The sequence below is a fragment of the Peromyscus leucopus genome, chromosome 23, assembly GCF_004664715.2.
Source record: "Peromyscus leucopus breed LL Stock chromosome 23, UCI_PerLeu_2.1, whole genome shotgun sequence".
In the NCBI taxonomy this organism is placed as follows: domain Eukaryota; kingdom Metazoa; phylum Chordata; class Mammalia; order Rodentia; family Cricetidae; genus Peromyscus; species Peromyscus leucopus.
Window position 1 is genome coordinate 6177772 of NC_051082.1, and position 11535 is coordinate 6189306.

General features: G+C 44.5%; 1 long non-coding RNA gene across 1 annotated transcript; it reads right to left on the reverse strand.

Moving 5' to 3' along the window:
* Positions 1-10213: 10213 nt before the first annotated feature.
* LOC114687365 lies at positions 10214-10957 on the reverse strand. Its single transcript, XR_005089893.1, has 2 exons — positions 10801-10957; positions 10214-10341 (listed from the first exon to the last, which is right to left on the reverse strand). It is a non-coding gene; the product is annotated as an uncharacterized LOC114687365 (long non-coding RNA).
* Positions 10958-11535: the final 578 nt, after the last annotated feature.

Consider the following 11535-nt stretch of genomic DNA (forward strand, 5'->3'; position numbering starts at 1 on the left):
ATGTTTTGCGCCAATTTTATAAACTTTACAGTGCAATATGTGCTCCTTTTCTGAGGCAAACCAAATGTATATTTCTCAAGGTTCTGCTGCTATCAGCAGTGTTGATGGAGGATTTTTTATACATTTGTAATAGATAGAAATAAACCAGAAAAAAAGAAGAAAAAAAAAGTGGTGGAGGAAAAGGTGAACACTGCAAGAATACTCAAAAGGGCTGAGAGTTGCAAATGCCAAGATTGGCTTTGCATAGTAAATGGAATAGAACAGCTCTGAACTATAGCTTACTTTTCCTGGTTTGGTCTGACAGAATGATTGAATGCTTTTGTACAAAAATCAGAGCCTTAAAAACAAGGATTTGGTGAGATTGTAAAATGGTGTGCCACTTTGGCAAAACAGTCTGGTGGTTGGTCAAAATGCAAAACATTGTTACTCTGTTACTCAACAATTCTACCCTTAGGAATATAACCTCAAACTACTGAAAATGTGCACCTATGAAACATGTACATGAAGGTTTACAGCAGTGTGTTGCTAATAGTAAAAAAGTTAAAACAACTCGAATAGCTATCAAATACTGGAGAGAAATAAAATGTGGATTATTCATACAATAGAATATTATTAAGACATAAAAATGAATGAGAAACTGACAGATTAAATGACTTTGGTGAACCTTCATAATTTCATTTGTAGATCTTTCCATTTCTAATTTATAAATACTTTTGGGGTTATAAATTATAAATGTACTGCCTCCTGTCAACATTGTATACTTCTATTTGATGATTTCTGTGTCAAATATTATATGGAAATGTTTCCAAGTATTTTCTGTATTAACTGTGAATGAATAGAACAAAATAAATTGCCTGTGATGGAAAAATAAAAAAAAAATACCAAAGACAACACAATCCAGATTCTCTGTGTAATATTCATCTTTACGTGGCTTTTTTTGTATTAATTTTATTGTCTCTTTAAAGACTTTATTTTTTAAAACTATGTATTTGTTTATATAACTGTAGATATCACTATTTTTCTCTCTTTCAAGCCTATATATATTTTACACACATTGTAAACTATTACATCTGAATCTGTCTTATTGTGAATTAATTGCTTTAAAATGCAGCATTTGTAAGATTGAAATGGCGCTATGGCTGCTGGCTCGGCCCACCTCAGCTTCCCACTGTGGAGGTGGTACATTTACTGCCAGCTCTGGGAGCTATCTTTTTTTTTATCCTGTTTATTTTTTTTCTTTTATTTTACAATACTATTCAGTTCTACATAACAGCCACAGATTCCCTTGTTCTCCCACTTCCTGCCCCCTCCCCTTCCCTCAGCCCACCCCCCATTCCCACCACCTCCAGATCAAGGCCACCCCCGAGGACGGAGATCATCCTGATAGACTCAGTACGGGCAGGTCCAGTCACCTCCTCTCTGGGAGCTATCTTGAATCTATGCTTTTATACATTCAGCGTGTAGCCCAGAAACCTCTTTTTTTTTGTTTTGTACTAACAAAGGCTAAATCCACCGTGCAGTTTAATGTGCCACTTGCAGATTCCTCATTCCTGCCATACTACAGGTTGAGCACACACAACAGGAACCCATCAGTAGCTCAAACTGGCAGCTGCCACTCATTTGAGAGAGACAATTAGGAAGGTGTTTTTTAGCTCCACTTTAGAATCTTTTTTCTCAGGTTTTAGGTGGAAACTCTTACCAACACGTTGGGAGCCATTTGTAGCTTGAGTTTTCCTACCTTGCCCACAGTCAGGACAAATCTTTGTCACCTGCCAGTCCCACAGTCGCTCACCCAACCAAGTAAACACAGAGACTTATATTGCTTACAAACTGTATGGCCATGGCAGGCTTCTTGCTAACGGTTCTTATAGCTTAAATTAATCCATTTTCAGAAATCTATACCTTGCCACATGATTCATGGTTTACCAGCATATTCCCATGCTGCTTGTCCTGGCAGCTGGCTGGCAGTGCCTCCTTCTGCCTTCCTGTTCGTTCTTTTCTCCTCTCTTAGTCCTGCCTATACTTCCTGACTAGCCACTGGCCAATCAGTATTTTATTTATTGACCAATCAGAGCAACACATTTGCCATACAGAACATCCAACAGCAGAGAGCACTTGTGTGTACATGTGGAGGTCAGAGAAGAGCTCTGTGGAGTCAGGTCTCTCCTTCTTCCTTTAAATGGGTTCCAGGAATAAACTCAGGTCAAGAGACTTGTATTGTAGGATAGATCTTACTAACCTAGAAACTTGGTTAAAAACTAGAAATGTAGGCAGATGTGGCGGGGGAGTGCATGCCTTTAATGTCAACATTCAGGAGGGAGAGGCAGGTGAATATCTCAGTTTGAGGCTAGTATGGTCATAGAGTGAATTTAAGGACAGTCCGAGATACATCGAGAAACACTGTCTATAAAAAACAAAAAATAAATAGAAAAACAGATAAACAGCAAATTCCTGCCCAGCAGATGTGCCCACAGACCAACATGATGCAGGAAATCCTTCAGCTGAGCATCTCCCTACCCAGTGTGTGAAGCTGACAATCAACCATTGCAGGGGCTGGAGAGATGGCTCAGCACCTAAGAGCACTTTCTGCTCTTGCAGAGGATCAGGCTTCAATTCTCAGCACTCACATTTGGCTTGTGAACAATGTCTGCTGGACCAAATCCCTCTGGCCTCTGCCTTTGACCATCTGTCATGTACCCTGAAACTTACCATCCTGGCACCTCTTTTCCCCACTACTCACCTCTTCCCTGGATAAGAACGATGTAGGGGTGAGTTGAGTTAGTTTTCTCCATACTCAAGATCCCTCCTACCCTTCCAGTGCTAATGAGGACACCCAGCTACTACATGTCAATGTGTCTGTACAGGGGCTCTAGCTGCACCCGGGGCTCACCAGGCCTCTCCTTGGGAGTGGTGAGGCCTCAGTTTGGGACACAGATGGGGATGGGGTTAGGGATATAAAGGTAGAGGACTGGGCAGCTGTTCACTAAAGGAGAAGAGAGAGCGAGAACCACAAAGACTTTAGCCAATAAGAAATCTTACTCCTGAAACTGGTGGACCAGGGAAACGGAGATTAACCTGGCTTCACCTGCAGGGTGCTGTGAGAGAGAAAGGTAGAGAAGAGGAAGTGTTCCCATTTGTACCTTACAAAAAGTTAGGCTGCTGTGTGCTTTAGCAGGACAACTATCCTGGGGTGTGTGCGTAGGCACAGGGAAGACTCAGAGGCCACCAGGATATAATCCTGCCTTCAGGTCATTTACAGTCAGTCCAGTTTGGTTTCCACGTCCTACACTGAGCACACAGAAGAGGTGCTTTGAGTCCCATATTTTTAGAGCCAAGATGTTCCTTTAGTGCCCATGTGACACTGCTTCTTTCTCTTTTCTCTTCCCCTCTTCCCTCTTTGTTTTCTCTTTCCTTCCTTCCCTAACACTTCCCTCCCTTCCTCCCCTTCTCCTTCTGTTTCTCTCTACCCCCCTATGTATCTCAGGCTGAATTCTTCCTTTGTTGTTTTTAGGAATAGGGTTTCTTTCTGTAATAGTTCTGGCTGTTCTGAAACTCAATTTTTAGACAAGGTGATCCTTGAACTCAAGAGATCTGCATGACTCTGACTCTGACTCTGCCTCCAATGTGCTGGGATAGAAGGCATGGCCAGGCTCAACACCCACTCTTCAAGGTGCTCCCTTAAATGCAACGTTTGTCCCATTAACATGAAACTTCCAAGGCTAAACAAAGTTATGTTTTCTGAGGATCTAGTTATGTTTAGTAGACAGAGACTACAATCACCACAGCAGAGCTCTTTCCATAGTTGCTTTATTAGAGGGAACAGTGTGTAGTAAAGTCAACCAGGCAGGCAGGGATGGTGTCCCAGTAACTGAGGTGACAAGTCTAACACTTAATGCCTTTGTTTTCCTTGTTGTATGGAGCCTGAGAGAAGTAGATGGTGGCATCTCGGTCCCAGTTGCAGATTAAGGCCTCACAGGGGTTGTTTTTGTTTGCAGAGAAATAAGAAGGGATGTTGAGAAGAGCCTATGACCCTGCTCTGTACAATTTATAAACAAAAGAAAAGGTGACCCTCCCATTGTTACAGACTCAGGGTTGAGAGACAACGCACACAAAAAGACATTGGGTTGTCCAAATCCCTGGGACACACAATAAGAACATTAGTTGTTGTGGGCTATGGAGATGGCACAGTTGGTAAAGTGGTTGGCATACAATCCTGAAGGCCAGACTTAGGATGCCCAAAGACCATGGAAAAAGCAAGGTGTGATTAGGGCATCTGTAACTCTATTAATAAGTGGGGAATGCAGAACCCCACAACTTGTTGCACATTCAGGCTATCTAAAGGTGAGTGTCACATTTAGTGGGAGACCCAGCATCTAAAACATGGTGGACAGTGACTGCAGAAGACAGAAGCAAACTCATTCCTACACATAAAAATAAACACATACATTTAATCCTAAAACCAGGAAAACTACAAATACCAACCACCACTTCTAAAATTATATGATTTAAGACAATCCTCCTGCCTCCACCTCCCAAGTGCTGTGATTAACTGGTATGCAAGACCATACTCAATTCATGGGATCTGGAGTTGGACCCAGAACTCTGTGCACACTAGGCAAGGACTCCAGGAACTAAGCTCTATTCCTGGCTCTCTGAATCCTCACCTGTAAGATGGGAATAATAAATCTTGCCCTGCATAGGTGTTTAGTCCAGTATCTAGCTTATAGCCAATGATGCAGCTCTCAATGTTTTAGTCAGTATGGAATCAGCATAACACAGCAGCTAACAGGAAAGGCTTTGGCAGGCAAGACAGCTGAAGGAATAAAGGTAATTGCTGCCCATTCTGAAACCGATCTCCATCCATAGGACTCACATGGTTGAAAGAGACACAGACACATTGTCATGTGATCTGTACACCTGGGATGTGGTACAGAAATGCCTCCCCCAGAAATGAATAAAATCTTGAAAACTTTTTAAACACAGGCTTTAGAATGAAGTAGATGTGTGTTCCAGAACCAAATGTCATCACTTCTAAGCTAGCTGACACTGAGCAAGTGACCCTGCTCTCCTCAGTTTCCTCATCACTGACCTCATCTATATTTTAGTGTCTACATGATAAGATTGCTGTGAGGTCACAAGAGACCAAGGAAATGACGGGTAAATGGTGACTGTCCTTGTTACTTTCCTGTCCTTCCAAAGCCTCCAAGCACAAAGTAGAACCAGGGGTCCCAGAGAGCAGACTTATGACTGGAGGGGACCTCATTCCCAGAGCAAGAGCATGAGTAGGAGCTGCTGTAGGGGTCGGTTTTGAGGAGCTTGCAGTTTTCCAGCGTCTTGACCTTGTGTGGTCCTGAGTCGGGCAGAAGCTGGAGAGATGAAGGAAGAGCTGAGAGAGGACTATGACCCACAGGAGGTCAGTTCTCACCTGCAGTCTTTCTCAAACATGTGAGGATGACTTAAACATGATGTTCCAGAAGAAATCATCCTGAGGCTTGAAAGTCAGTGATTTCTACTAATCACATACTTATGGAAAGCAACTTCTTTGGGGTGTGGTGGTGTCTACCATTAATCTGAGTACTTGGTATGCAGAGGCAGATGGATCTCTGAGTTCAAGGCTTGCATGGTCTCAGAAAGAATTATAAGAAACCTAGGGGTACACAGAGAACTCCTGTCTGGAACAAACAAACAAAAATAATAAAGAAACTAAACAAAATATACAATGTTTGGTGGACATGCATGTCTCCTGCTCATGCCTCATGAGATGTCTGCTTGTGTCCTGTCCCCACCAAAACCCAGACCCTCCAGTCTCCCACCAGATGGATCACTCACCTGTCTAAATCATCCACCGGAGTGCCTGAGCACCCCAAGCCACAGTAGCAGCCATGGTTGTTGTAGTCCAACAAGGGATCAACGCCGGTCATTGGACACTTTAAAATATTTCAGAACTGCCACACAGGCCAAGGGCTGATGCTGTGTGCAGTAGCACCTGCTGCAAGAAAGCACAGCAATTCCTTCAATCCCACTGTGCATTACCAGGGGTCGGATGCCTGCCTGCTAGCTTCCTCCTTGACTCCTACCAGATACTGCATCAGGAGAGCAGTGAATACACCTGTGTGTGTGTGTGTGTGTGTGTGTGTGTGTGTGTGTGTCCTCATACCAGTTCACAAGCAAGCATTAGTGGGTACTCACAAGTCATGCTACACACTTGCGGTCAGAGGACAGCTTTAGGAAGTTGGTTTTCTCCCTCCATTATGTAGATCTTGGAGACCAAACTCAAGACATCAGGACTGAGCAGGAAGTTGTCTACCTATTTGAGACAGAGCATTTCCTTGTAACCCAGGATAGCCTCATACTCTGTAGCAACCCTCTGGCATTATTTCTAAGTGGTATGATTATAAATAAACAATGCTGTACTGGCTGGGTTAACCCCCCTCCAGGACTAAGTTCTATAGACATTGTCTTTTGCCTTGCTTGACTGCTCATTTCTCACTGTCAAGACAGACAGACACCACAATGTGAGCTGCCCTGTGGTCTCTGTGTTGAGGAGCTAAGAACACTCTCTATACACAGGCAGGGACAAACTGACCTCTTAGTTCAATAACCCAACAACCCAACCATATGTTAAGTTTGAAAGCTGCCCCACACCTACTCAAGACTTGGTGAAACCCTAGCCTAAGCCAGCAGTGGGATTCACCACACATTCAGTTCTAGCTGAGACCTTGAGCCAGAGAAGAGCCAACACATGCTGAGTGTTTTACACTGGAAGAATTAGAAGGAATCTGTTGTATGGCCGTACACAGCTCATAGACAAGGATAATGGTCAGATTATCATTATAATGTCAGCATTTGACACAACAAACTGTTCATCAGCTGAGGAGTAGGTAAATGACCAGGATTCAGTCTGTAGTGGGATACAGGTCATCAATAAAATGCAGGAGAATCCAGGTACAGTGGAACACACACTGTGTAATCCCAGCTCCTGATGCAGAGGCGGGTGAGTATCTGAGTTCAAAGCCAGGATGGTGTATAGAGTGCATTCCAGGACAGCCATTGGTGTTCAGAGAAACCCTCTCATGTAAAATGCCGAGAAAAAAAGAATTGCAACCCTAACCAGAATGTCAGGTGTGACCATTGGGGAACTGTGCATTGAAGACCATGGGATTGTGGGACACTCAGAGGGGACAAGGATCCTAACGGTGAGCAGAGTGATCAGCAGAAGGCGTTTCATCCTGAGTGTGTGGAGGTACTCAAGTGGCTTCTCTCTTTATATTTCTGTATGTAATCCTAACACTTGGGAGGTTGAGGCAAGTCTTGGCTAGAATGTTGAATTGGTGAACATCCTGACCCAGAAGTATATGATCCTGTAAAAAAACAATAATAATAATAATAAGGTCTGGAGAGATGGCTCTGCAGTCAGGAACAGTTGGTGAGCTTGTGTGGGAACCAGGCTCAGGTCCCCCAGCCATGAGGCAGCTCACAACAGCCTATGACCCGGTTCTGGAGGATCAGACACCTCCACTGGCCTCTGTAGGATCTGCTCACACTCAGATCACAGACATACATGCAGGCAAAGGGCTCATATCCGTGATGTAAAAGTCAATATTTTTAAAAGGAAAATCACATTGTCTGGGCACTTTGGGACCAGATTTATGGGTCCAGGACAATATCACAGAGACAGAGGGGGCTTCATTGCCTGTACAGGTGACTGTAGTGTCCTTTTCCAAGGAGTCATCAGTGTTGACTTAAAGGGTAAAGGTGCCAGCTGTTGTGAACATGTGGTGAGCATGGAACCCCAACCCACAGGCTATTAGACCCCAAGAGGAAACCCCAAACCAGAATATTAGGTATGACCTGCAGGGACTGCATATTGAAGACAAGGTAGATGTGGGGAGCACTCAGAGGGGACAAGGGTCCTACCTGTGAGCAGAGTGACCAGCAGAAGGAGTTTCATCCTGAGTGAGGGGAGGACTCAGTGACTTCTCTTTAGAGTCCTGTGGCTGTGCTCTGACAGTGTCCAGTCAGCACACGGGGCCTGTGACTACTGTGTGTGCAGCACAGAATTAGAACATGTGCATCCTCACACACAGTTCCGACCTGGCGACAGTGAAGACTCAGAGGTCACCAAGATGTAGTCCTGTCTTCAGGTCATTTACCGTCAGTCCAGTTTGGTTTCCACCCCTACCCCCCCCTTCTTTCCCTTCTCCTGTTTTCCCTACCTGCCTATGTATCTCAGGCTGAGTTCTTCTTTTGTTGTTTTTAGGAACAAGGTTTCATTGAGTAATGGTCCTGGCTGTCCTGGAACTCGATGTTTAGACCAGATTGTCCTTGAACTCAAGAGAACTGCCTCTGCCTCTGCCTCTGCCTCTGCCTCTGCCTCTGCCTCTGCCTCTGCCTCTGCCTCTGCCTCTGCCTCTGCCTCTGCCTCTGCCTTCCATGTGCTGGGATGGAAGGAATGGCCAGGCTCATCACCCACTCTTCAAGATGCTTCACTAAAGGCAATGTCTTTCCCATTAACCTGAAGCTTGCATGGCTAGATGAAATGATGTTCTCTGAGGATCTAGTTATGTTCGGCAGACAGAGATTACAATCACCACAGCCAAGCTCTTTCAACAGGTGCTTTATTAGAGGACACAGTGTGTAGTGAAGACAACCAGGCAGGCAGGAATGGTGTAGGCAGTAACTGAAGTCATAAGTCTAATAGTGAACACCTGTGTACTCCTTGTTTTATGGAGCCTGGGTGAAGCAGATGGCAGCCTGGCGGACACAGTTGCAGATCAAGTCCTCACAGGAGTTGTTTTTGTCTGGAAAGAAACAAGTAAGGAAGTTGAGTGGAGCCCATGATCTATAGACAAAAGGAACCAGTGGCCCTCCATTGGTGCAGGTTTAGGCTGAGAGACAGAGCACACAGAAGTCCATTGGGTTGTCCAAATCGCTGGAACACACTTGTAATAAGAACATTAGTTGTTGTGGGCTGGAGAGATGGCACAGTTGGTAAAGTGGTTGGCATACAATCATGGGGGCCTGACCTAGGATGCCCAGAGACCATGGAAAAGACAAGGTGTGCTTGGGACATGTGTAACTCTATTGGAAAGTGAGGAGAATGTATACCCAAAGCTTGTTGCTCAATCAGGCTAGATAAAGGTGAGTGTCATGTTTAATGAGAGAGAGAGAGAGAGATCCAGGGTCTAAAGACATGGTGGAGAGTGACTGAAGAAGACATGGGATTCTAACTCATTCATGTACATAAAAATAAACACATATATTTAATCCTAAAACCTAAAAAACTATGATTGTCAGCCTGCTGCACGCCTTTAAACCCAGCACTTGGGGGGGGCAGCTGAAGGTGGATCTCTCTGAGAACCAGGCCAGCCTAGTCTACAGAGAAAGTTCCAGGACAATCTACAAAGCTACACAGAGAAACCCTGTCTCAAAAACACCCAACAAATATGAATTACCACTTATAAAATTATATAATTGAAGACAATCCTCTTCTCTCCACCAAATGCTGGATTGCAAGTGTGAACCACCACACTCAATGTATGGGTTCTGGATGAGGAAGAGGGCTCTGTGCATGCTAGGCAAGCTCTCTAACAACTCATCTACATTCCCAGCCCTCTGAATTCTCACTTGTAAAATGGGAATGATAAATTTTGCCTTGCATAGGTGTTTAGTCCAGTATCTGGCTTATAATCAATGATGCAGCTTTCAATTGTTAAGTTAGTGTTGAATCAGTATAACACAGCAGCTAATAGGAGAGGCTTTAGACAGGCAAGATGGCTCAGGGAATAAAGGCACTTGCTGCCAAGTCTGAACCCGAGTTCCATCCCCAGGACTCACATGGTTGAAAGAACAGACTTCTGCAAGTTGTCCTCAGACCTGCATACCTGTATAGTGACACATAAATGCCTCCCCCAGAAATAAATAAAATCTTGAAATGTTTTTTTAAAAAGGCTTTGGAATGATGTAGATCTGTGTTCCAGAACCAAATGTCATGACTTCTAAGCTGGGTGACCTTCGCCAGGAGACCCTCCCTACCTCATCTTCCTCATCAGTGACCTTATCTATATTTTAGTATCTACCTGATAAGGTTGTTGTGAAGTCACATGAGACCAAAGAAATGACCAATAAATGGTGACTCTCCTTGTTACTTCCCTGCCCCCTCCAAACCTGTGAGGGACCAGCAAAATCCAGGGGTCCCAGAGGGGAGACCTACCACTGCAGGTAATCTCATTCCCAGAACATGAGAATGAGTAGGAGCTGCTGTAGCCGGTGTTTCTGAGGGACTTGCAGGTTTCCATCTTCCTGACCTGAATGTAACAATCTTGAAAAGTCTGGCAGCACCTGGAGAGAGGAAGGAACAGCTGAGGAAGGACTATGGACCTAGAGGAGGTCAGTACTCACTTTCAGTCTTTCTCAAGCATGTAAGTATGACTTAAACATGATGTTCTGGAAAAAATTGTCCTGAGGCTTGAGAGTCTGTGTTTTCTATTAAGCATAGATTTACTGAAATTAACTTCTGTGGAGTGTGGTGGTGTCTACCAATAGTCCAAGTCCTTGGTATACAGAGACAGATGGACCTCTGAGTTCAAGTCCAGCATGGTCTCCAGAAGGAATTCCAGGAAACCTAAGCTACACAGAGAACCCCTGTCTGGAAACAAACAAAAATAATAAAGAAACTAAACAAAATATATCATGTCTGGTGAATTTGCATGTTTCTAATTTGTGTCTCAAGAGTTGTCTGCTTGTGTCCTGTCCCCACCAACCCAGACACTCCAGTCTCCCACCAGATGGATCACTCACGTTTCTAACTCATTCTCCACAAATTGTGAACGCCAGAAGGTACAGTAGAAGCCATAGTATTTTAAGTCCGCCAAAGGATCATTCCCAGGGATGATGCACTTGATCATATCATAGAACTGCCTCAGAGCCCGATAGCCGGTGCTGTGTGCAGTAGTGCCTGCTGCAAGAAATCACAGCACACTCTGTCAATCCCACTTTGCTGTACTAGGTGTCTGATTCCTGCCTGCTTGCTTCCTCCTGACTCCCAGCAGCTGCTGCATGGGAGACCAGCGAATAGAGCAGTGTGTGTATGTGTGTGCATGTGTGTGTGTGTGTGTGTGTTGTGTGTGTGTGTGTACACATGCACACGTGTGTGCAGGTGTGTCTTGGCTGAACACAGGTTCACAGGCATGCACTTGTTAACACTCATAAATGTCAGGCCATACAGGAGGAGGAGAGAAGACAGATTTAGGGAGATGGTTTTCTCTATATACTATGTAGGTATTGTAGAGCAAACTGAAGTTAACTGTCTTGCACAGGAAATTGTCTACCTATTAGAGATAGGAGTTGTCCTGTCACCCAGTCTAGCCTCAGACTCTGTAGGAACCCTCGGGTCTCAGCCTCCCCAGTGGTAGGATTATAAATGAACACCACTGTACCTGGCTTGGCTGACTCCCCAGGACTAAGTTCTATAGACATTGCCTTTTGCCTTGCTTGCCTGCTCATTTCTCACTATCAGGACAGACAGCCGCCACA